The 27,044-nt window shown below is 40.0% G+C and overlaps 1 protein-coding gene across 8 annotated transcripts in view; it reads left to right on the top strand.

Annotated features, from left to right (window-relative positions):
• The window catches only part of LRRC8D (leucine rich repeat containing 8 VRAC subunit D), a 118,435-nt gene that overhangs the window by 70,316 nt on the left and 21,075 nt on the right, over positions 1–27,044 (top strand). The window contains exon 3 of one of the 8 annotated variants that reach the window (XR_014023405.1): positions 15,393–15,446. The exons of the other annotated variants lie outside the window; for them this stretch is intronic. The gene's annotated coding sequence lies outside the window, so the exon portion shown is untranslated. Of the gene's footprint in view, positions 1–15,392; positions 15,447–27,044 lie in introns of those variants that run through there. 8 annotated transcript variants of the gene reach the window in all.

Raw genomic sequence — 27,044 nt, 5'->3', positions numbered from 1 at the left:
TTTCTTCTGCAGGCCTTGATGCTGGGGAAGCAAGGGGAGAGCAAGAGTCACAGAGGTCTACAAAATGAGCTCACAGCCCATCGTTTTCAGCAGGGTGACCTTCTGCTGCTTAATATTTCTGAGTCCCAGGTTCCTTCTTATAAACTATAGTGATAATTACCCTCAGAATTGACATGCCAATGAAAAGAAGTTAGGTTTATGAAACTTCTCAAATAGGGCCTACCCCAGAAAAGTGCTCATAACTGATAAGAACTTACTTACTTGGATCCTGGCTTACTTACTGTCAAATCTTGGCATCCATGGCCTGTTTCCACCCAGCCTATCAGAGTTCCCACCCACATTGCTCCATTTAAAACATTACATTTATTCTCTCTGCCTCAGTCCCACCAATACCAGCTGGACCTCCTCTCTAGCTAATTATGGCAACACCTCCCAGACAATCCCTAGTGTCTCTCATTCTCCCATTTCTGCCCACCCCCATCCCATCTCATATGGCATGGTGTGACTTTGCTTTCTAAAGCTCTTCAATACTATTTTGAGTCGCCACTGTCTCTGTTGCTTACACCTTTTGGATCTTGGTGTCTTCTGAAATCTGGCTAAAACTTTCCTTTTGACTTTATTTCTTAGGACTAATCAGCACCAGTTCTTTCCCCAGTCACACCATGCATCGTGTGTGTGTGTGTGTGTGTGTGTGTGTGTGTGTGTGTGTTATTTTAAAAAATAATTAATTTTAATTAGGTATATATGACAGCAGAATGCATTTTGATTCATTTGTACACAATTGCAGCACAACTTTTCATTTCTTTGGTTGTACACAATGTAGCATCGAACCATATGTATACTCATACATAGACCTAGGGTAATGATGTCCATCTACACCATGCATCTTAACCTCAAACATAGAATGAGCTCAGTGGTAATAGTTTTGGGTGGTAATAGTAATTGAACCGTCACCTCATGTATACTAGGCAAGAACTCTACCACTAAGCTATATCCCCAGCCCTTAAAGTAAGTTTAATTTATTTATTCATTCCTTTCTTGCTTCCTTTCTTTCTTTCCATTCTAGGAATTGAAACCAGGGCCTCATGCATGCTAGGCAAGCAGTTTACCAGTGAGTTACATCCCCAGCCTGCTCATGCTGTTAGTCCTGTGTAAAATATTGTGTATAGTATTGATTACAATTAAAAATATACATGTATGTATGTCTATGTTTAGTCACGAAAGAAGCATGAGGGCCCAAAAACATGTCTTCTTTTTAAGTAATGATGGGGAAACTCATATCTTGAAACCCTCTGCCTTCCTTTTTTTTTTTTTTTTTGATAGTTGTGCTGGTGGGATGGAACCTAGGACCTTAAGCATGCTAGGCAAATGCTTTACCACTGAGCAGCCGCCCCAGCCCTGCTTTACATTTTATTTCTGCCTTGACGATTAATTTCCTGACACTGTTGGGATATATTAATTTCATAATGACTTAGTACATCCTGGTGAAGTTAGTGCCAGAGTGTTTAACTGCAGGGAGGAAGATGTTATTGTGTTGGGATATTTGGGAAGAACAAGAAGCAATGAGTTTCCCATTTGTGTGTACTAAGAAATGTTTTTCTAGACCCATTAGAGAATCCTTATTTTGCTATTGCTGGTATTTAATGTCTTCTCTCAACTCTGTTTACTTAGATGGAATAAGTACCTTGTGCTGAGGCCCTAGTGAGGACCTGGCATGCAGAGCCCCATGTCAGAAAGTGACCTGCTGCCTGTCTTCTCCCAGGAATTTCCTTCCACAGGCCACTGGCTGTGGAGGAAGAATAGGCAAAAAGTCATTTTAAATTCGCTCCCCAGGTTTCCTTTACATCAGTTTTCTGAAGGTGTAGCCAGATGTTTCTTGGACATATAGACAAATGCTATTTAGCTTGATCTTCAAAATGTAAAGTTATTCTGGTTTGTTGAGTGTTGTAGTCAGCTATTTCACTGCTCTGACTGAAAGACCTAACAAGAACAATTTTAGAGTAGGAAAAGTTTATTTGGGGGTTCACAGTGTCAGGGGTCTCAGTCCATAGACAGCCAGCTCCATTCCTCAGGGCTTGAGGTGAGGCTGCATATCATGGCAGAGGAGTGTGGCTGAAGAAAGCTGCAGGAAACATGGCACCCAAGAAGCAAAGAGAGCTCTGCTGAAGGAGGACAAGATATGAACCCAAAGGCACGCCCCAGGGACAGCCACACCCTACCTGCCTACAGTCACCAACAAGTGATTCCCTATCAGGGGATTAACACACTGATTAGTTAAACCTCTCATAACCCAACCATTTCACCTCAAATCCTTCTTTCATTGTCTCACACTTGAGCTTTTCTGGGACACCTAATAACTCAACCATAGTATTGAGGTGCTTACCTCACTGACCTACATTTTTCCTTATACTCTTTCATCTCATTAAAGATAGGTTAAAGAGATGGAGCAAGGGAAGGAGTAGTAATGAGAGAATTTGTTCCCTCTCACATGTCATCCCTGTGAATTCCATTGATCTCTTAAATTCTCTTTCATTTTCCAGAGTACGGTGTCTCATCCATGGCAGTTCATAGATTTCCCTTCGTGCCAGTTCTCTAGACCTCCGGAGGTGGGAGGGAACACCTTAGACCTGGGGCACAGCCCTTCTTCAAAGGCATTGTCAGGGGCAAGAATGTGTAACTGCCTCAAAAATGGAAGTCACACTTGGAATTTTCTCTCTCTTCCAAATGTCTTAGAAGTCTAAATCATGGAAAGATTGGGTAGCTTTTGTAATCTAACTCACTCAGAAAAACGTCTCCTTATCTTAGGTAAGTGCTCATTGTCACAGTAGCAATTAAGAGACTACCTTTCTTTTTCTGTGAGCATTTATATATGAGGACAAGGACGTCTTTTAGAAACCTTAGAAGACCTAGTAATAAGTGATTAAAATGGGTGAGTGTGGCAGGAAGCATCTTCCTCGGTTTTAATCTGAAAACTATGTTATATTCACAACCCATGAATTGATGCTTAAACAGCCTATTTAATAACAGGGAATATCAAGTTCACCAGGTCAAATATAAATATGCATATGCAGTACAAGTTTCATTATAAGATGAAGATCACAAATTTATTCATAGCAAAAATGTTATCAATGATCATAAACTTTTATGTTATTTGTTTACTTCTGTGTCTCTTCAAATTTTTTTGTTGGATGTTATCTTTATAATTAAAAAACTTTTTTAAAAAGTACTTTTTAGATATCAGTACCGAGTGATGAACATTAATAATAAATAAAATTAATAATAATAGACTACCAAGTGATTTGGTGGTTATTATTATTACAATTATTATATTTTTATTATTGTTATTTTTAGTTTTTTTGGTACTGGAGATTGAATCGAGAGGTGCTTCACCACTGAGCTACGTCCTCAGCCCTTTTGAGAGATGGTCTCAATAAGTTGCTTAGGGCCTGGCTAAGTTGCTGAGACACTGGGATTACAGGTGTGGCCCACCATGCCTGGCTTGGTAATTTATTATTTAAATTTTACTTTTTAAAAGAAGAAAACTTAGGAAAAAAGCATGTAAGATATGGGAAAATAAGTGGTTTGATACAATGTGTTGAACATAGTCATCATTCTCATGTGCAGAATTCTCATGCGCAGAAATCTGGAAACTTTAATATATGGGAGAATCACCAAGAAGTAATTTGTCTGATTAAATTAATACATACATGTGAAGTGCTTTGAGCAGTTGTTGGATATGATAAGCTAGTTTATTATTTTCATCATTATCATCCCTGGATACTAGCACATCTTATAATACCTTATACAATGGTAGTATTCACTAACTGCTTTTGAATTAATTTTTCCAGCCCCTTTACAACTCTGGCTCATCTCATTATGTCAGTTAGGACTTCCATTTCCAAAACTGAATAAACCATCAGGGACAGGCATGATCTGACAAATGCAAAAATTGTGGGACCCTCATTTGTTCAATCCTGGTCATTGTCCTGGTAATGGTTTTTTGTGACCAAGTTAATCTCTCTTTGCCTCATCAAACTCAAAATCTGTGAAAACACGAAATCTTTATTAGAGATAAAGCAGCAGCTTTTAAACCAGTCCTCTGACCCTGAACTGAACTCTTGAGTTTTTAAAATCAAATTATTTAATTTGATCCCTACTAATCTAACCATTCTTATTTTGGCCTATTTTTCAATCTGTTAAGGTGTTTTTCTTGCTAATTCTCTTTCTATTCCATTTGCTGTCCTCTTAAACTTTGTGTAATCAAAACTCTTCCTGCAATAGTATCCTGGATTTAGAATGTAGGACAGGTCAGAGAGCCCTGTGGCTTGGCATTTGAGGCGTTCCCATAGGCTGGCATGTTTGTAATATTAACAGAACTCATTTATTTAGTTTCTTGGCTAATGACAGATTAAGGAACAACAGGGAAAGAGATTTCTTAGACAAGGGTGGAGACTATAAAACTAAATGCAAAGAAACTATATATAAGCACTGTACCCTACTTGATAAAGGTGTTTCCCAGGGGTGCAGGTTAACAATTCTGAAGTCACTACATGTGTATACTGGAAGTGAATAATTAAGTAACTGGATGATGGGTGGCGGGAGCCCAGTTTCTTTGAAATGGCAAGTTGTAGATAAGCAAGGGGAGGAATGACCCATGTGATGGATTACTTTGAGTTATTGGTGTGAGTTCATGGTTAGCTTGATGGTTAGTACTGATGGATGCATATAGAAATACAGATGTGTGGATGTACATGAGTTAGCACACAGATGTACATTTCTCTGCTTTTGTCAGCTAACAAGGCTTAGAAGCAACAGTGCCCCAATAGCAACAATCTCCTTTTGTATCCAGATCTTGGTTTCTAATACCATTTTTCTATAAAGGAACCAGTATTCTTGGCAGAATGGCCGATTCTAGTTTCTAGAGCTGGGGCAGAGAATGTAAAAATAAGAATAAGATGAACCTGGCGTATCTTGCCGTGCTGGAAACAGGAAGTACTCAGAAACAAAAAACAAACAAACAAACAAACAAACAAAACACGCAGTGAGGGAGGTTTGTCAAAGTGACACAGAACCTTACAGTTTGATCCCAAAATAAACTAGCAATGATCTATAGTCCAAATTATGGAATAAATATTAATTCATACTAAGGTAAATAAATGATTGAATAAGTAAATGAGGAAGAATAGGCTGTGCAGAAAAGAAGTCCAATTGATTTATGTGGGTGTTTCACCCTCAAGGAGATGAATCATAATTTGCCACTCCTTAAGAGTGAGCTGTGTCTGGTGACTTCCGTCCAGCCGGTGAGCATGGAAAGGGCAAGAAACCTGACAAGTACTACCTCAGCCAGGTGGTCAACATCAACAGCAAAAAGTTGTGTTAATATTTCCCCTTGATGTGGTAAGAATAGCACTTTACTTCTAAGATATTGTTCCCAAAAAAATCCATAATTCCAGGTTAATCCTGAGAAAAACATGAGACAAATCCCAACTGAGGGCCCTGCTATAAAATACCTGACGAGTACCCCTCAAAACTGTCAAGGTCATCAAAAACAAGGAAGGTGTAAGAAACTGCTAAACCAAGAGGAGCCTAGGGAGACATGACTGATAAATGTAGTGTGGTCTCCTGGATGGGATCCTGGAACAGAAGCAGAGCATTAGGAAATCTTCCAGAAACATGGACCCTAGTGGTTGGTACTATACTCATAAAATAACAGGAAACTGAGTGTGAGGTAAATTGTAACTCCTAATGGTAGCCTCACACTTTTCTGTAAATCCAAATCCATATTTTAAAGACGTTTATTTTATTTTATTTTAAGAAAAGGCACCAAGACTCTAGCAGCATTGCAGGAGAGGGGCTGTACACCATACCCAGGAGCCCTGGGGCCTCCACATTATAAAACCGTGTTGATTAATGCTCTTGTTACTGGAGCTGAGTCATCAAGAATGCGTTTGGCTATACCCTGAGAACCAGTTCTCTTCTACTCAGAGCAGTTCTCTCTACATTCTTTTAGTTAGAGCCAATTTTTTGGTATTTATAGCCCCAGGCTCTGTACACTCCATCATCCACTCAGTGTTCTTCCTGACATAGTTTAGCCTGGTAGTCTCAGTAACTAAAATTTAGGTCTGAGTCAGCCTCTCCGCCTTCCCTTTATCTCCTGTCAGAATCTCTGGTTTCCTGGCTCAGGTGTATCCAGTTTTTTTTAATGTTTTATCTTGAAATATTTTTTAGATTCAAGGAAAGGTCACAAAAATAATACAGAATTTTTTTAACTACCTTTCACCTGGCTTCCCTGAGGTTAACATCGTACATGTTGAAGGGTGATAATAGAATATAGGAAATCAATCTTCTCATACAACACTGTTACCTAATGTAGAGGCCTTACTCAAATTTTCCTACCGATGTCCTTTTTCTGTTGTAGGATCCAATTCAAGATCCCTTATAGTCTGTGTCAGTCTGTGGTAGCTCCTCAGGGTGTCCTCCATGACATTAACATTTTGGTGGAAGCACACTGGTTGGTTATTTTGTTCACCATCACTTTGGGTTTTCTGGTATTTTCTCATGGTTAGACTGGGATTATGCATTCTTAGCAAGAATACCACAGAAGTGACACGCTCTTCCCAGTTAATCATACCAAGCTGAACATGATGTTGCTGTGTCTTATCCCTGGGGATATTAACTGAGCTCTTGGTCAGGGTGGTGTCAGTGTTTTCCCCCTTTGTAATAAGTTTCTTGTGGAAAGATATTTTGAGACATTGCAAATGTCTTGTTTCTCATATTTTTGTCCATTAATTTTAGCATCCATCAATGAGTCTCGGACTCTAGTGATTATTACTAAAATATTTGCCTAATGGTTGATTTTTGTGTTTCCATCATTTCCTCTACATATATTAGTTGGAATTCTACTCTAAGAGCTGTCAAGGAGAATTCATTCTTAATAATTACTATAACAATAGCAACAGTATTGATGATAATGATAGTTGTACCCAACATTGTTCTTGTGATTTGCTGTGTGCCCGGCACTGTGCTGAGCTCTTGATTTCACTTACTTTCTCCTCACTCTCTGAGTTAAATCTTCTGTTTCCAAAAGTCGTTTTTTCCAAAACCCAACTCCAGTTGGGTTCTGGAGAACTTTCCCAAACCCATCCATGTGGATTAGACAACTCTGCTCCCATGACTTAGAGTTTGCCCCTATTCCATTGTCCTCCCTACCCAAATTCTGTCCCCCACACTGGACCTTTAGTCTCTTATGCCTTCAGCTCCTGTCCTGTCTGTAATGCCTGTCACATCAGGAGTGCTCAGAAACTGTTACTGAATGAAATCAAACATGAAATTTGTATTTAGAATTTTTATAACTCTGGTTCATCCTCCCAAAGCATGTTTTAGATTCTTGTAATGGTTCTTTGGTAGCCACATCATGTGGGTGACCCACGGGAAGCTCACAATAATAACACTAGGACTTTTCATGGGTGCTACTGCTGGTTCAGTCAGGTGTCCAAAAGTCCATCTCTCTAATCTTAGAATTTTAAATGATATGCAAATCTTTAGGATGATTCCTATTAAATATCCTTGTTTGTTTCAACCTGTAGAGATGTTTTTGATAATATCTGATTCTGTTCTCCCATCCATTTGCTATCCTTTTCGGCTTTGTGCAGTTTAAATTTTTCACCTCACAGACTTTTGATAACAGTGTAGGGTCAGGCAGGACCAGGTACACAGAGACACCCTCCTACTCCATTTTTCAGCTCCCTTGATACAGTGGTTCAGCCTGTAAGGAATCTGTAGACCTGTCACTAGATTGCTATTTCTGTCAAATTTACAAGGTTATTATTTAGACTTTGTTAAATACTTTCCTGAAATCAATGTAGATTGTCTCTAGTGTTCCTGCCAGCTACAGCATACAGAGGTAAGTTTTGATCAAACAAATTCATTTGTAATTACATGTTCATATGACCTCTCATTGACTTCTAGTTAATTTAATTCATTCATTCAACATACAGTTATTGAATACCTACATGACAGGCACTGTTCTGGGTGCTAAGAATATAGTGTGAGCAAGATAGACCAGGTCCTGGCTTATGGATATACAAGCAAACAAATCATAAACAGGATAATTTCAAATAGTTATAAATGCAATGGAGACAGTGAATCGGGGTGGAAATTGTCAGGAAAGCCTCCATGGAGAGGTGACAGGGGATCTGTGGCATGCATGATGAGAAGAGGAGCAGTGAGAAGATCTGAGGAAGAGCAGTCCTGCAGAAAGATAAGCAGGTGCAGAGTTGTCAAGGCACATGTGAGCTCGGCACACCCAGATGACAGAGGGGCAATCAGCGGGCCAGAACATGATGCAGCTTCCAAGTGTACTTGATGAGTATACTTAATGTCTTTGTTCTAGAAAACATGTAATTTTATGATGAAAATTTCACCTTGTTTGCTAAGACAGCTAGAAGAAAAGGTAAACTAGAATTGTAGGATGAGAATTAGTACCTTTCCCTGGTAACAAAAGTATCATCTGAAAATAAAACAAAATACTGTAAATTACAGCTTCCCAAGGATTGCTAAGAACGTTCCTGTGTCCCCAGGTGTAAATTCTTCCCTAACAGTCATACTCCTTAGTAGAAAACCCATCTATCTGTACTGTAATGGGTTATGTTATCATTTTGGGTGCTTCAGTGTCTAGTGTAAAACACTGCCTCGGGATGTGCCCTTGGTCTTCAGACTTAAAGACCTTTTACAGACTTGATCTTTTTTTCAGTAGAGCATAGTAGAAAATGAGAGTTTCATTGCATGCATATCTGGAGTAATTTAATCGTTAGTTTGGCTTGTTCTGCTTTGGTATTTGCAAATAATTGGTGTTTTGGGTTTTTGACTGCTTTTTTCCCCCAATCAATTTAAGATTTAAATGTGCTAAATCCTTGCCTTATAACTCTCATTGGAACAACGTATGCTGAAAGCAAAGGGCTTCTGTTATGGTATGAATGTTTATGTCCCCCACAAAATGCACATGTTGAAATCCTAAACCTTATATGATGGTATTAGGAGTTGGGGCTGTTTGCTGATAATTAGGTCATGAAGGATCTGTCCTCACAATGGGATTATTGCCCTTAAAAAAGGGACTCCAGAGAGCTCTTCTGCCCTTTGTTCACCATGTGAGGGAAGTCAGCTCTCTACAGCGGGGGAAAGATCACTGCCCAGAACTCAACCATGCTGCCACCCTGAGTTCAGACTTCTCGCCTCCAGAACCATGAGAAATGAATGCTTGTTTAAGCCACCTGGGCTTTGTCATTTGTTGTTAACAGCTCATATCTCCTTGTCTCTCTCACTTTGTACTTTCTCAGAGTGGGCCAAGTGCATAGCTTTCTTGGCATCAGAGCACAAGGGTTTGAGAGGAAATACTTGGCAGGTAATTGGAATGTACAGTAAAAGTGTGATTCTTGTTTATCTCTGTGTGTTGCATTTTAGAACATAGGAAATTCTGATGGTTCCTTATCTCAAACATTCTTTTAGATAGCACTTTAGACAGGTAAACTTTAATCATTTAGTAAATCAGACAGGATCGCATTCTGTTGAATTTATAGGTAATTGGTGTAATCAAGGCTGGTGACATGAATTGGCTAACAGTGAATTGAGAACAGAGTAAAACCAATAAGTGTAGTGTACATGATGAGTTCAATATTAGGTAAAGTGGATTATAGAAAAAAACATATATTTACGCTACCACACGGCCTGCGCAATGGTTTCATTAATGAGGTTCTAGGCATAAAGTTAGTTAGAAGAGATTGAAATAAAACACACAGACTCAGTTACCTTTTATTGGGGAACAAGAGATTCAGGGGAGAATTCCATCCAATGAAGGTTGAGGGGGGACCGCACTCCAAGGTCAGGGTCAGTGATTGGGTCCCCGGGGTCAGTGGTCAGGCACACCCCCACACGGATGGGCTCTCTCATCAGGAAAGGGCCGGGAAAGCTTCGACACAGCCAAAGCGCCTCAGACCCTTAACGGGAGCCACCCAATCACGTGTCAGAATGGCTTCCCACAATTTACCACTATTTGCATGTGAGCAGCATGAGTGTATTCATAAAGGCAATATAAGTAGTCACTCAAGTATTTGTCTCTTTTCCTAAGAATATAAGTGTTCTGTATCTTACAGTTGAGGAAAGGTATTGGCTTACACAGTATGGGAAGTTCTGTCAAGTTCAGAAAGAACCATATAGTAAAAGGTAAAAAGCTGTATTCTCTGCAACAGGCTTATATTCTTTCATTGTCAGCCTAAGACCCAAATCTGCCTACCGACCAAGGTCTTGCATTCCCATTCCAGCCAGGCATCATGCAGTGAGCATATGGTTTCAGGGACAGCAGTGACCTGTGTTAATTGACCTCTGTACTTGCTTATCTGAGGACAAATAGGAGCTGAGTACATGATAATACTATAGTGAGCATGTTTGAGAAATGAAATTAAAGTCTGTGAGATAGAATTTTAGTTTGTTTTTCTTATTTGACATGAGTTTTAAATTCTTAAATTTTTTCAAGCCATTATTGTAAACAAACAAACAACTTAGAAAAATTTTCAACTGTGTATCTGCTTAATTTCAGAGGCAACTCAAGCTGGCTCTAACCAGGCTCCCAAAACTGTGTATAAATGTATGTGTAATAAAATTTTTTCTGTGTAGTACATGTATCGTCTGAGTAGCATAATGTTGATTTGAAAGTTTTATATAAAGATGTATATATTCATTCCTCTTTTTGCTTATCTTTAGTTTCCAATTTTCTCTGTGAACAGATTTGACTTATATAATCCTTAAATTACTAAAATATCTTCATATCTACATGTTTCTATTCATATATTTTATACAGCACTTGAGCTTCTGAAAAATTAAGACCTTGAACTTTTGTTAGCTAAATTATTTTTAGATGTCTTAAAAGAGCTCTGAGAAAATGAATAATCACATCTCATTCTTTTATGATTCGAGTGATCTCTTTATCGTTTTTTCTTAAAGCAGTGTGCATCTGTGTATAATTTGTAAGGCTCAGGACAGAATGACTGAGCCCCAAACTCCAGAATATTATACCCAGCTCTTTGGGATAGGAAAAGAAAGGTATGACAGCAGATATGTACTGAACATTTTACATAGTGTAAAGTTCTAACAGGCAAGTGTTTTAACCATTGTTAGATACTGTGGTCTTATATAATCTCTGTGTCATTTATAGGTACACTAAGTCAGCTCTTTATCTCTGTGACAAAATACCTGAAATTTTCAACTTAAAGGAACAAAGGTTTATTTTATTCAGGGTTTATTTATTCAGGGTTTCAGAGATTTCAATTCATGGTCCTTGGCCCTGATACTTTGAGCCTGTGGTGGCAGAGTTCATCATAGTTGGGGTGCTCAGAAGATTCCTGTTCACCTCATGACAGCCAGGAAGCAAAATGGAGAGAAAAAGGAAGGGCTGGGTTCCTAATCTGTTCTTCAAGGACATGCCCCCAATGACCTAACTTAAGTGGCTGTTTACCTAAGTGTCTGAAACACTAGTGGATATAGTATAAAGTTTCAAATGGTGTTACTGTTGTGCTTGTCATTTTAATTTTGGACCAACCAGGTGAGCTATTTTGAAAACACCCAGGCCTTTAGTACTGGCTGCATGTGAGAATTGCAGAGGAGCTTGTAATCAACTCAAATGCCCACACAAGGGCCACCCTAGGCCAACTAATGCAACAGCTAGCTTTGGGTGCTTTTAAGAGGCTACTCCATGCCATTACAGGGTACAGCTGTGCTAAAAACCACTTTCCTAAGCTGAGGAGAAGCTCAAGTGCTCCACAGGGTCACAAAGAGTCAAGACCCACACCCGCCCCGCCTGCCTGTTAGCTGCCTGCATTTCCTGCCCCTTTTTGCTTCCTGAGCCTAATGGGGAATCAGCCACATCCAAGTTACTTCTACTTTGGCAGCTTGCAGCTGTCCCATGAGCAGCTCTTTCAAGATGTCTGAGGCAGTGTTGGCAGTTCACCAGAGACAGTTTGTTTCATGACCTTATAACCAGATAAACTTTGTTTGTATCTAAGTCATGTGTACCCAGACATTTCTGCAGAGCTCTAGGACCAAAAGGTCCTTGAGAAAAGAATTGATGTAAACTCCATCTCCATATCTGATCAGCATTCCTGCTTTCAGAACAGTTATTCTGCCCATATTAGAATATTTTGTATGTTTGTACTTCACTTGTGTGGGTCTCTAGCATACGCCCACATCAGAGGATCAGTGCTTTCGCCTTTGTCTTCTATATTTGTACAGTCAGCTGATTAGAATGTGGTCCTGTGAAAAATCGAACCTAGGAGCCATAGGTGTCAGAACTGAAGGCTCAGAGAGTCTATAAAAAAAACCCCTCTGAGCAACAGTTTCTTTGTAAAAGGAGACCAGTGATTCCTGCCTTACAGTGCCACTCTTAAGAATCCAGCTAAAGACTGTGGTAAGCCTTAAAACTGTGTATTTATTGCACTCCTTCCTTGTGCTGGGTGCTGTACTAGGCCCTGGAAAAGCAAACGTAGGTTATAATCCCTGTCCTGCACAAATTTACAGTTCAGTGAGAGATACACAAAAGCAGGCAATTGTTGAAAAGTTTGGAAGGTCAGAAATGCAGAGGATGCTCTGGGAGAATCAAGGAAGGATTAGCAGGGTTACTGGCATGGAGATTTCAAGAATACCTCCAACAGGCACTGATGCAGACAGAGATAAAACCAAAAAGGAGAACCAGAAAACCAGATGTTCCAGGCAGAGAAAGCAGTGAGCAAAGAGAACCCTGAAGGGGGACGTTGTGATGCTGATGCTAACCCTGTTTTATTCAATTATTGCTTTCCCTTGGGAGAAATAAGTGTTTGTTGGGTAAAGGCTTCATTGGAGAGAATTCAGAGGGTAAAGAAGGTGAGAGATGTAGATTAAAACCATCATCAGGTGTATTCTTTTTTTGCCTGATTTTGTGTAGATATTTGGAGGTATGGAAGAGGAATGAAGTTGAGTGATTTTTATACATCATCAAAAATCCACGGTTAAAAATAGGCCTCTGTTCAGGTCAGGTGTAGTGTATGCTTAACATTTGAGGCCAACCTTGAAATATAGTGACACAGAATTTCCAAAGCAAAGCGAGGAAGGCTGTTCTTCTCAAGAAAGTCTTTACAGCTCTGGAGGTCTGAATTATAATTTAAATCAAAAAGTTTATCTACAAACTGCAGGGAACAGCAAACTGGAGCTTCTCTTTAGCCCCAGTCATTTTTTGTGCCTGTCCCAGTTTTCCAAGCATCAAAGCTACAACAGCATCCCTTTGAGACTACCCAACCTTAGCAGCTTAGGTGTCTTGTCTTCTCCCTGTTTGCTTCACAATTGCACCCCCCATCTTAGCAATCAAGAATCACGAAGCCAGATATCCAGTGGTGATTTCTGTCCTTCTGGTGAGTGGAGGCAGAAAGGGGACAGGAAGGATAAGGGGTACCTAATTCTTGTGCTGTGGGCTTTTGTGCCATGAATTTTCACGTGTTCTGATAACAGCCAGACTTCCTGCAGGATGGGGAACAGACTGTGCCTCATACATTTTTAGCCCAGTGAATCCTGTCAGAAAACCGAATGGCTTCATCATAAAGTGTGATACGAAGGGGTCCATTCTCCCTAGCTCTGCTGACCTGCAGCACTGAGCACAGCACTGAGCAGCCTGGTACAGTAAGAATGAAAGGGTGGGGCAGCACCGAGGACAGCTGGGGATCAGCAGTGATGCATTACAGTAAGCTTAGAAACTGATTCCTGCCAGCCTAAATCTAGAGAGAACTTCAGAAATGGTCTGAGCCCAGTCTTCTCCTTCCACAGGGTAGAAACTAGAGCCCTGTGGTGAGAACTGGCCTAAGGTCCAGCTGCCAGCTGGAGACAGGGCAAGAACTGAAATCCAGCTCCCCCTCTACCTCACCTGCCCATGCTAGCTTTCCTGCTTCAGTGGACCTGGAGGGAATCCTTGGTGCAAGCAGGACTAGATCACCAGGTAGCCAGACTCGACATGTATTCAGGGCACCTGGAGATTGGTGCCCAGTAGGAAATATTTTTAAAAGAATTTGATATTCAGTACTTATCCAAAACACCCCAAATGGGTTGTCATGGGTAAAAGCAGACCTTCACTGACTTCCGTAAAGTTATTTTATGGTTTATCATTTCAATTTCAACTTCGATTTGGAGAAACACCGTGATGTTTTTGGCGCTTGGGAACTTTGGTGGCTTCATCTTCTTCCTCACTGTAAATTCTTGGACTCAGCCCCTTCACCAAAGCCTCTCAGAGGCAGGGACAAGCCAGCCCAGTCTCATCCATCTATATGGCATGGCTCTACTTCATTATGTACTTTCCAGGTGAATATCTCTGCTGAAAGCTCTGTCCTATCCCCATGCCAGTCCAATCACGAGGGCACTGTTTTAAGAAAAAAGAAAAAGGTTTATTGCTTTGCTAGCAGAGGAGAAACACAGGGGAGTCCTTTTGCAAAAGCTGTGATTCTGCCCATCCGCAGGAACAGGGGGCTTTTATAGAAGTAATTCAAAGAAAATGAGATTAGGGAGAGATCAGGGAGAAGTTTAGGGAAAAAAATATTAGAGGAGATCAGGTAGGAGAAGATTAAGAAAACAAGATCAGGGAGGAGAAGTTTAGGGAAAAGAAGATTGGGAAAAAGAAAAAAATATATGTAAGTTTCAAAGCCACAAGAGAGATAGTCAAAGCATCAAGTGAACCCCTGTTAATCTCTATGCAGGGATTTGGTCCAAGGGCACAGGAAGGCCAAGAGTGTGGGGCACAGTTGTCCTTCTGTAACCGAAAGCTCCATCCTCATCCTCAATGCCAATCCAATAACAAAGGCAAGGTCTTGAGAAAAAGGAAAAAGAAGATTTATTGATTGGCTAGCAAAGGAGAAACCAAGGGGCTTCTGTCCCAAAGACTGTGATTCTGCCCATCAACAGGAATGATGGTCTTTTAAAGAGGTGATTCAAAGGCTACATTGCTCCTGTTCTCTGTTGAAGTTGTAATTTACTCGTTAATTTGGGAGATAAGCGTTTCTGAGATCTTCTAGTACCATCCCCAAAGTCTGGATTACTTCATTCCTATGGTGGGTGTGTGCTTAAGGACCGAAAAATCTAAGACTGGGAAGAAAGGTAATCCTATTTCCCCTGAGATTAGAGAGGGGACAGATTAGGGAGGAACAAGGAGAGAGGAAGAGAAAGAAACTTGTCCATTTTAAAAACAAATTGCATTGGCTGAGCAGCAAGAAATATCCAAAGCATAAAATGAACCAGTGTTATACACTGAGCTAAATGGGTGTTTATGTGGACTCACTAAATCCTCCCCAGGACTACTCAGGTGAGTGCTGTCATTTCTCTTTTATTGAAAGGAACATGGAGGACAGAGATAAGTAATCTAAATGGCAGATCCAGGATTGTCACTCTGGATTGATGTAAGTACTGAGCCCTTCCTCTTAATATGACATTGTGCTGTGAGTTCAAAGAGGAAGAGGAGGGGAGGTGTAGTGGGCTGGAGACAGTGTGGGGAAAGTAGTAACTTACCTTGAGTAGATGAAAAGCTAATTAATTCTGGGTTTCTTTCCATTATAATCAAAGTTGTGTTTTGTTGTTTGTTTGGTTTTTGTTTTTTGAATTGTTAACAAGAGGAAGTTTCAGAAAATGCTCTCCCTTGAATATATTAGGTAATATCTTCTCCACAGTGCCATCTTTTCAATTCTCTTCCTCACTTTTCTTACCCAGTATTCGTGGTCTGTCATGGATGCCTTTTCAACGAGGTTCCCAGTATCACATTGCTGCGTGTAATTTCCACTCTGGTGATACTTTCTCACAGCTGAGAGAAATGGCAGGATTAGCAGAAAGAGGGGTGTTAGGTGTTTTATCTCAGTCACCTTCAAGTAAGCATAGTTACACACAGGATGTGTCTTTTCAAGATTCGGGTGCAGTTGGTTGGTCTTAAGGAGGATTTTTCCTTTGGAAAGTTAAGCATTATTTCTGTGGCTGCTTCACCACACTTAACTGAAGTACAATAACCATGATTCATAAGAAGGAATCTCTTATGAACATTTCAATCTGCTATTTCTCCTGAATGAAGTTCTTAAAAGACTAATTGGGTGTCTTGAGTTGAGCCCAGAAATTTGACAAACAGGTTTCACTGAATTGATTTCCAAAACAAGGATGCCTTTAAGATTCACTTAATAGGGCTGGGGTTGTGGCTCAGAGGTAGAGCACTCACCTAGCGTGCATGAGGTACTGGGTTCGATCCTCAGTACCACATAAAATAAAATATATTATGTCCACCTATAACTAAAAGATAAATATTTTTTTAATTCACTTAGTAACTCTGGTATACAATATCCAAATGTCATTTTATTTAATGATTCTAGTGGTTTGGGAAGCTCCTTTTACGCATTGTTTTTGTCCTTGATAATTGTTACTATCACTGGATTCCCAGTTTGGCTTGAGATCACTCAAGCTCCCCCTGCTCAGGACTCAGCCTTTTGCTGTGCCTTCGAAAATTAATCAGAGAAGGTGGGCCTGAAGAATGCAAGTGGGCGGAGCAGGATGCAGAACTACTACTAGAAACCTGCTTTCCCAGCACTCAAGGCTCTCCCTCCCTCGTTTCCCATAGTGCTGTCAAAGCCAACGCCTTTCATCTGTAGGTTGGCTCCTTCAAGAACCCCGTGCCAGCTGCTGCTTTCGTGGCAGCTGTAGGTAAGCATCTGAACACTGGTGAGTTCAAGAAAGCTGAACCGTCAGGTTCTTCTTGGAGTTAAGGGGGCATCCTGTAGTTAGCAGATGGGAGACTGTTTCCTATCAGCTCTCCATTGGTCAGGTTCCTGGGATGTACCTTCTCAGGTCAGGCCAGGGACAAAGAAGGAAGGAAATAAAGTGAAAGACTTCACTCACTTTTCTTCCTTAAAAGGAGCCTGCAGGAATAGAGAAAGGTTGGAGGAATCTGAAGGCAGTGAATTAACTAGCACTTCTGTATGCTCCTGCTTATTTTATTCGGGTCTTGCTTAAGTGTCCAGGTCTCAGGACCATAGACTGTAAAGCTGCAGGGGAAAGTGTGAACATCTTAGCATCCTTATTCCAGAATCATGACTGAATGGAACGGATAGCAACTAAGTTTTAGAAGACCTGGGTTTCTATCTCAATGCCATTATTGTTAATCAGCTGATAATCTTGGTCAAGGAATTGAACTTCTTGAACACAAGTTTCTCCCCTGACTTGGGGTTGATAACAACACTAGTTTTCACAGGCTCCTTGTGCATTTGTGAGGGTGAATTAAAATGGTAACACCTTAAAGTCACTGTGGAAGCTGGTCAGGTCCCCTTGCTATTATGATTCTACACACAGTTCCCTTTTTCAACTGCAGGCAGATGGCTAGTTGTATGAATTTTTACATGGAAGCAGTTCATTTTGAATGTTTTTTAATAACTCATAAAGGAATAATAGCTTAAATATTTGGTTATAAAAATGGGGAAGAACTTGTGAAACAGTGTCATGGTGCCCTTCAAGTTTATTTTGGTACATATAAAGGAAGAGTCCTTCCTCTTAGGTTTTCATGTCTTAGGCTTTCATTTGGCCTATAAAATATCTGGGAAAAACTTTTTATGTTCTACATGGTTGAAAAACCAATTTCCATATGCTAAGTCCTTTTTATTTTGAAAACAGGGTCTCACTAAGTTTCTTAGAGCTTTGCTAAATTGCTGAGGCTGGCCTTGAACTTGTGATCCTCCTGCCTTGGCTCCCCAAGTCCCTAGGATTATAGGCATGGGCCACTGTGCCTGACTTGAATATAGTTTAGATTACTTTGCTCTGAGAATTCATATAGAAATTTCTGCATATCATGTTTTGGACTGTTTCTCAAAAATTAGATGGGGTCAGATATGGTCAAATATCCACTCATGAAGAAATAAGATCATATATTTTATTGTTTGTTTCCTTCTTATCACGTTTTTGCTTTTTGAACTTCTTGAACACAAGTTTCTCCTGTGACTTGGGGTCTATAACAACACTAATTTCATAGGATTGTTATGTACATTTACACATTTTCTTTTGTTAAGAAGATAAGTTTTCTTATAACATTTTTGCATATATATCTTCAGTAAATATTCACTGAAACTATAAGATATACAAGGCAACTCCTAACCACTCTTGAGATTTGAGGACCCAGTAAATAACTCCTCTTTCATTCCCAAATTCAAAACCAGTTAGAAAGAAAAAAGTAAGGCTGATAGATACAAAAATGCCATCATTAGTGCTGATGATGCTTTTTAAAGAATGTGGCTTTGGGTCTGCAGCCAAGGGAGCCTTCTGAAATTTTATCCATGAATTATTAGGTAGACTTACCCACCCTTTCCCTAGCATAGCATGACAACAGAAGCCAGGAAGCTGCAGGGAAAGCCATCTACACCCATAGGAGAGGGATCCAGAATCATCATCTCTGTAGGCAGGCAGACCCCAGAGAGATGAAAAAGCAAGGTTCGAATTTTCAGGGGGAGAGAGAGGCCAGATGAATTCTTTTAGGGAATTCCCTCCAGGTGATGTAACCTGAGGAGGCCTTCTGGCCCCTGCTCAGTAAGTGCATTCAGTGGGGAAGGAAGCCAGGAATTATTACTGGGAGGACTGAACCTCAGTTTGCCCTCTGCGCATCTTTAGGAGTGGGAGCACATTTTGTGAGGCAGCCAATCCCCGATGTTTTAACTGGACTATTACTTTTCACGTCTAACCCCCATCCTATCTCTGAAGCTTACTTATGGATTATGTGTGGATTCGTGTATTTATTTATGGTTCTGGAGCCTCATACATGCTAAGCAAGCACTTGACCACTGAACTACCCTCCCATCCTCTCTGGAGCTTCTTTAAAAAGCGCCTTTCAAAAATTAATCCTTATTTGACTAAAAAATGAAAGGAAGGATTCCTCTTCATAAAGTACCAGATATCTGATGGTGAATGCACGCAGCCCAGAGGTGGATTTTATCTGAAGCTTGAGCAGAGTGTTATGCATGGCAGCTATCTGCTCTGGGGCGTCTCAGTAAAGTAAAGCCACTGCTGTCACTGAAGGGAGTTCATCATTACTGCCATTACTGATTGCTCAGCCTTGGAAGGTGATTTGTGATGCATCAGCCAAAACCCCATAGTTCCATCCCACCCTGTCTGTTCTTTTCTACATTCTCCAACTCCTATGCCTGTCTAGGGGAACAGTTTTACAGGATTTCAGGTAGACTGTGATTGCTAGGTGCCTGCTCTGTCCTTTATGTTGGTGTTCTCAGCCAAACTTTTGGGAGTTGATGTTACCCAGAACCTGGGGATTGACCTTCTTCAGAGAAGCCTGCCACTGCATGTTGTTCTCAGATAGGCTCTGGAGTAAGACCAGTTCCTGTGCATGCATTTGTAGCAGCACTGGGTAAAGACTCCGGAAGTGAAGGGTCACAGCTCTACCCTGCTGAGTCATCTGGGCTCCGGCTTGCTGGCAAGGGCTCCCAAACTGCATTTAGTTTGCTTTTCCTACTGGTTGCATTCCAGTGGCTGTCAATGGCTCTTTTTGCAGGTCTGTGAGGGATCAAGTAGAGCTGGAATAAGTCTGGGTACAGCCCAGCAATTTCAGTTTGCTATATCTAACCCAACTCATCTGAATTCAGCTGTTACTTCTTGAGGAATATTTTATTTTTTTGTGGTGCTAGGGATTGAACCCAGGGCCTTGTGCACACCAGGCAAGCACTCTGCTACTGAGCTACACCTCCAGCCCCAGCTGTTACTTCTTAATAAACACTAGAATGGGTAAATCAACCTCCTTTAGACCAACCTGTCAGCCTTTACTCATGCAGGGAGGCTATTGTGATTTGTCATTGTGAGAACACAGAGGGTCCCAAAGGACTCCCCATCCATCTTCCAGGTGCTGGGCTTCCTGTCTTCCACTGTGCCTTTATGCATGAGTGACAGCTGCCATTACTCCCTTTTGTTCCTGATTGCCAGGGATGTGCATGCACAAGGAAAATAAATGCCAAAGAATAGACAAGCAGTACATGAAATTTTGTTTTGGAACTTGAAAGCTAAGCACCTCAGGCAAAAAAAATATACATCTTTTCTTTTCTCTCCCTGGCCTTATGTAACCTCACTCTTAATTCACACCACTTCATTAAAAATTTTTGTTAACCTTTCCTAAACTTTTTTTTCTTTTTCCTTCCCTTGAAGTCTTTTCCAGCTCTGAATCAGTCTCTCCCCTTATGAGATCACTTTTTCTTCTCAACAGTTGAATCTTTAAAAATAAGCATGCTGTAGCAGGGCATGGTGACACAAGCCTGTAATCCCAGTGACTGGTAAGGCAAATTCAAGGACAGCCTTAGCAATTTAGCAAGCCCCTATTTTAAAATTAAAAAATTAAAAAAAAAAAAAACTGAGGATGTAGCTCAATGGTAAAGCTCGCTGGGTTCAACCCACTGTATCTCCCCTCAAAAAAAGCATTTCATCCCCATAATATGGAAGAAGGGGGGAAAAAAAGTTAATAGCTTTACAAGGTGAATCACAAGACAGGAAAGCATCAAAGAATCTTCAACTGTTGAGATCTTAAACTCCTGGAGTATGCTTTTCCTTAAACTTATTACAAATTTTTTTTATTGGTTCAAAACATTACAAAGCTCTTGACATATCATATTTCATACATTTGATTCAAGTGGGTTATGAACTCCCATTTTTACCCCGTACACAGATTGCAGAATCACATCGGTTACACATCCACATTTTTACATAATGGCATACTAGTGACTGTTGTATTCTGCTACCTTTCCTATCCCTCTACTATCCCCCCTCCCTTCCCCTCCCCTCCCCTCCCATCTTCTCTCTCTACCCCATCTACTGTAACTTATTACAAATTTAAAACTTACTTTTTAAAAATGTGCTAAATTTAAATTTGTAGTAGTATAGTCTCACCTGTTTGTCCTGTTTCCCACCACCACCCCGCCCCCACCCTGCGCGCCTTTTTTTCCCCCCCTCCTATTCTGGGGATTGAGCCCAAGGGGTGCTCCACCACTGAACTACATCCCCAGACCTTTTTATTTTGGGGTTTTTTTTTTTTTTTTTTACTAAGTTACCAAGGTTGGTCTTAAAACTTGTGATCCTCCTACCTCAGCTCCCTGAGTTTCTGGGATTACAGATGTGAGGCCAGGGGCCCTGTTTCTTAATTGAAAATACTTTATGGATGAGAAAACTAGTGTGTCTTAAGAATATAGCCAAGGGCCCCTGAAAAGACAAATACCAAATGGATGCTTGATAGTGTGATTACAAGAGTTTATCCCATAAATATTTGTTACTTGTCTCTTGTGTACCAGGCAGCTAGAATGTGTTAGATGACACATATACAAAGATGAATAAGACAGTCTCTCCTGAAATCATGTATAGTCTAGCCTATTGAGTATACAGAAATTATCTGTTGGTGATTATCCTAATAAACTGTGAAGAAACTATGATGGAATGTCAAGAAAGGCCCAGATAACCCTGCCTTGGAGTGGGATGGAAGGTGGCTTTTCTTAAGGACACATTTGAGTTTGAATTTATTTGTTGTGGTGCTGGGGATTGAAACCAGGGCCTTGTGCATGTGAGGCAAGCACTCTACCAACTGAGCTATATCCCCAGCCCTTGACTTTGAATTTCAAGGGAACCAAATTTTAGAATTTTAGGTCAGGAAGGGGCCCAAAGACGATCTTAATATAGTCTTTTATAGATAGACAAGGAGTCTGGGACCTAGAAATGTTGATTGTCCTTGGTGGGATCCAGCAGCTCATCAATGTCTGTCAGAGCTAGAGTTCTGCTAGAACTCTCCTGCATCTGCTGGAAATAGAGCTTGGGCCGCTCATGTTCTTCCCATATAAATAATTGTTTTGGGGAAATAAAATCAACATTCTATTGAATATAATTTCTCATAGAACTGCCCGGTGTGTATAGAGTTACCTTTATCATAAATCTGAGAAGGATTACCTTTTAAATTTTCTTTTGTAGAAACCTAAAGTAACAACTCTTCTGGTACCTACACTACCTACATGTACAGTAAAAAGACAGTAAAATACAGGACAGACTAAAATAACCTGTTGATTGGTTAGTTTGGTTTGGGTTTTTTTGCTTATTTATTTGTTTGTTTTGTTTGGTACTGACTGGAGGATTGAACCCAGAGGAACTTAATTACTTATTTAAATCCTCAGCCCTTTTTATTGTGACAGGATCTTGCTAAATTATTGAAGCTGGCCTTGAACTTTCAATCTTCCTGCCTCAGCCTTCTGAGTTGCTGGGATTATAGGCATTCAACACTGTGCCCAACTAAAACCTCTTAATTGGAATAGTTTTGGGGCCCCAGGTAATCTAAGAACTATAAATCAGAGCATCACACAATATCATTAGGCAGATAAAAGAAAAAAATGAAAGAATTTTATTCATCTGTTGCTAAGTAGAGATCCTGGTACCCAATAAAAAGTTTATAGCATTGAATTATTTGAATGTTGAACCTTTTGTCCTAGATCAGCCTTTTCTATAAAATATTACAGTGTCACCAAACTTTTGTTCTTAATTCTGATTATAGAGATTGGTTAAATAATAGTGATATAAACTTTTGACCTTACACAGGTACCTAAAAGGTCAGTTCCTACAAGTTCATGCTAAGTTTCTTGCCTTATACCCACCAAACACTTACAAATTTATTTTATCTTATCATTGTAATTCCTGATTTGTAGAATTAAATGAACTAGTTGAATACCCTCAGGCAGAACTACTTAAATGATTTCCTTTCTTTTATTTTTTCTTATATGATTATGTGGACAACCTAGAAATCAATTGATGTTTTTTAAAAGGATAGCAAATGCTGGGTGTGGTGGTGCACACCTGTATTCCCAGCAAGTTGGAGGCCTGAGGCAGAATTACAAATTCTAGACCAGCCTGGGCAGCTTAGTAAGATCTGAGGATATAGCTCTTGCCAAGCTCCCCTGGGTTCAAGCCCCGGTACCATAAATAAATAGGAGATGGATAGGAAGGAAAGAAGGGGGGGAAAAAAGAGTTGTTGGAAAGGACAATTACTTCTTAAATTTAAGGTTTCTTTTTTTGTTGTTTGTTTGTTTTAGTTTTATAAAACTTTTGTTCTAGCTCTGTAGGCTGAGATAGGAGGATAGGAGGAATTCAAAGCCAGCCCCAGCAAAAGCAAGGTTTTAAGCAACTCAGTGAGACCCTGTCTCTAATAAAATACAAAACAGGGCTGGGGATGTGGCTTAGTGGTGGAGTGCCCCTGAGTTCGATCCCCAGTATGGGAGGGGGAGACTTGTTCTAAGCAATGTCTTTCTTGATGCCTGAAATAGATCTAAAGTAGTCTAGGGCCTGTCTGGAGCCAGCTCCAGTTCATCAGGTATCATTCATTCTTACCAGTTTAAAAAACAAACAAACAAACAAACAAAAATTGGGGCTGGGGTATAGCTCAGTGGTAGAGCTCTTGCCTGGCATTCTTAGCACTGGAGTGGGGGGGGGGGGGACCCAACAACTCTTATGTGTATATACCCATGTATTTTTTGTTTTGGTTTGATTGATAGATTGATTGATTTGTAGTACAAGGATTGAACACAGGGCCTCACACATGCCAGGCAAGCAAGCATTCTACCTCTGAACCAGAGGTAGAATCCCACATATTTAATTTTGCTTGTGTTTTGTTTTATTCTGTTTTGGTACTGGAGATTGAACCAGGGACAGTTAACTCTAAGCCACATCTCTAGTCTTTTTCTTTTTTTTTTTTTTAATATATATATATTTTATTTAGACAGAGTCTTGCTGAGTTGCTTGGGACCTTGCTAAATTGATGAGGCTGACCTTGAACTCTCATCCTCCAGCCTCAGCCTCCTGAGCTGCTGGATTATAGTCTTGTGCCACACTTAATGTTCTTGAGCCCCCCCCACACACACACACACTTGAAAAATTGAGGAAATAATTTATTTAAATGAAATGATCTTATAACCCCCCACCCCTGTGTGCCCACATATTTCAATCTCAGTAAAATTATAGTTTGAATTATTTTGCTTCATTTCCTGTGGATATGTTGTAAAGCATTAAGAGTCACAAAGCAAACCTTTTGTATTGAGAAACAATATCCGGTTCTTTCCAGACATAACAAGGGTATGATAAATATCTTCCACCCCACCCCCACCCGCCTCTCTTTCTCTTTACTCTTTGGAGGCTCTGGAAAGCACTCTTCCAGCAGCAGGTCTTAGTGATTAATTTCAAGGCCTGAACCTAAGCATTATCGACTATAATAAAAACCACAGGTCCCAAGAGTCAGTAAGTATTGATGTTGGTTTAAAGCCAGTGGATAAATGATGTTTAATGTATTAAATATTAAAGGCAGAAACATGGTTTGGTGAGTGCTGCTGAAGCTGCCAATTAAAACATCCAGTTTGATTTACAGAAATTTAATTTTATCTAGATACAATCTATTTCAACTGACAGTCACTATATAATAATGATAAAATACTATTATAGGCCCAAAAGATTTCCTAAAATTATATGTGAATGCAATGAGAAAAAAAATGAAAATAATATTTAATGGTCTATATTTTCTGATAGGTAGCCAAATTTGCATCTTTTTAAAATATTTTTAGTTGTAGATGGACACAATACCTATATTTTGTTTAGTTTTTTTTTTTTTTTTTAATGTGGTGCTGGGGATCAAACCCAGTGTCCCATGCGTGCTAGGCAAGTGCTGTACCACTGAGCCACAACCTCAGCCCCCAATTTGCATCTTTAATGTTACATTGAATTCTTACAATTTTGGAATACTATAAACTATATCTTTTTTAAAGATAATACTATGACAGTGGAACAAAAGAAATCTCGAGGGAATATATAAATACCCTCCTCCCTTTGTTTTTTACTTTTCTGTAATTTCCAAAATATTATTCAGAGCCCTGATATAGTTACTTTAAAGGTGGGTCATTTTTTAAAATAAAAAGATCTCTGATTACACCACCTTAGACTTGCATTAGTGTGTTGGCTTCACATCTGACCCTTGAAGTAAGTTTTTAAAATCATACTTGATGTATAACATTCCCCGCAATTCTGCTTAAAGTATAGGTTGTTGAAGCCAACAGCCTATATTTCACCACTGATTATTGGAACATTCTATAAATTTCTGAAAAGTGAAACTTTCCATCCTAAGAGTAATTTTTTGAATAGCAATCCAAAGATCCCAGTTACTGCACTTTGGAAATGTACAGCTAACTCAGGTCACCTTCAGTTTGTGCCAGGAAACACTTCTGTATATGAACTCATTAAATCCTCACATTGGCCGTATATGACAGGTGACCATTACTATTCTTATTATCACAGCACTGCCACATTTCATAAGTGAGGAAACTGAAGCACAGAGAGATAAAGTAAATTGCCCCAATTCCTATAGTTAGTAACTAGCAAAGTCAAAATTTTAACCCATGCAGTCTGGCTCTAGGATTCAGTCTCTTAAATTATTGCACCTAGGGCTAAATCTAGACCCTGTTTCCACAGACTTTCACAGACTTGCAAGTATAATGTATATTTGAGTAATATTCTTTAAAAAAAAAAGTGATTTTTTTTTTAGACTTTTGTATCCTACAGTTTTCCATTACTTAAGATATCTACGTTATTTCAAATAATCTATGCATTGACTGTGAGCAAGCAAATAAGAGGAATCATGCTGTGTTGAGATTATTGCCAGTCTAAAACTAGTTTTCTCAGGATTTTAGCCCCCAAAGATGATTAATTTGTTGTTTGATTCCCTTCTTTCCCAGTTTACAAATTAGAGGAATTCTTCCATGAGTCCCCCAGACAAAGTTAGTCATTTCCTGCCCTCTGATCCCACAGCATTTTGTTCATACTTCATATTTTAAGTAAATACTGTTTTGTAATTAATCTGTTTATATGTCACGTCTTTCCACCCCCACCCTTGCTTCCAAGAGTTCTTCAAGAGCTGGAACCAGGTCTAATTTATTTTTTTCTGCCACTAGCCTGTTGACAAGTGAATGAATCATATTGCCAGAGAAGTGAAGGGACTTGCCCAGAGCCACAAGCCTGAAATGTGAGCACCTTTCGAAACTCCTCACCTCATACTTGTCACTCACTAAGTGCCAGAAATGTTTTTAAGGGATTTGAACACTTGCAGAGGAGTTTCCCTGGGTTCCTCTAGACCAAAGATTTGTAAAACAGTAAGGGTGACCACAATGATGAGGAGGAGGAGGAGGACCACCATAGTTCCATTGCCCCTGATCCTGCTGTTATCATTGAGAGCATCAAATGCAATGTTTGTGAAAGCTTTGACACTGGTAAAGCCCCTTAGATAAGTATGTGTATCCTGTAACTCTGACCTGTTACTATTCACATGTGACTCGCAAGTACTTCATAGTCATTGTCTCGTTAACTTTTCATGACACCTCTGTGAGGTAGGCGATCTGTTTGCTGTTTCACAGAGGAGAGAACTGAGCCTGAGAGACACCAGGTACTTCAGCTGTTATCACAGATGGCTGAAAGGGAACTAGAATCCACCCAGGACACTGGCTTGTATCCAGTAAGCCACCAGAAAAAGGCCACAGGGTCCCTCAGGGTGTGTCCTGGTCATCTTCTGATGTCCTGGGGCTCTGGAAACCTCTGGAATGAGCCCAGGAAGGAAATACAATGAGAAATGAGAGTCAGGCTCCTCTGGGGCCAATTATATATGTGTGTTTAGATGTTAGTCAGATTTTTCATTTTATCAAAATGCAGGGCTTGGACACCAAATGCTCCATAAGATAAAATGAGCAGTTTGGTTTTGAAGTGGCCAACCACCATCTGCTGTTGTAACTGTCAGCAGCCGCGTGGGGATCCTGTAGGTCTGGCTGGAGGGGCTAACCTCTGCATTGCTTTTGTCTCGATGGGGAGTTCCTTACTTTGACTCTCAGAGGAAATGAAGGCTGATAAATCAGCTGCTGCTTCCTGTTCCTATAATTCTGAGATTTATTTTTTATACGAGCAGAATGCTTTATTTTTAA

This window comes from Spermophilus citellus (assembly GCF_964194105.1).
Source record: "Spermophilus citellus genome assembly, chromosome: 9".
Classification (NCBI taxonomy): domain Eukaryota; kingdom Metazoa; phylum Chordata; class Mammalia; order Rodentia; family Sciuridae; genus Spermophilus; species Spermophilus citellus.
This window is presented reverse-complemented; position numbering and strand designations above follow the sequence as displayed.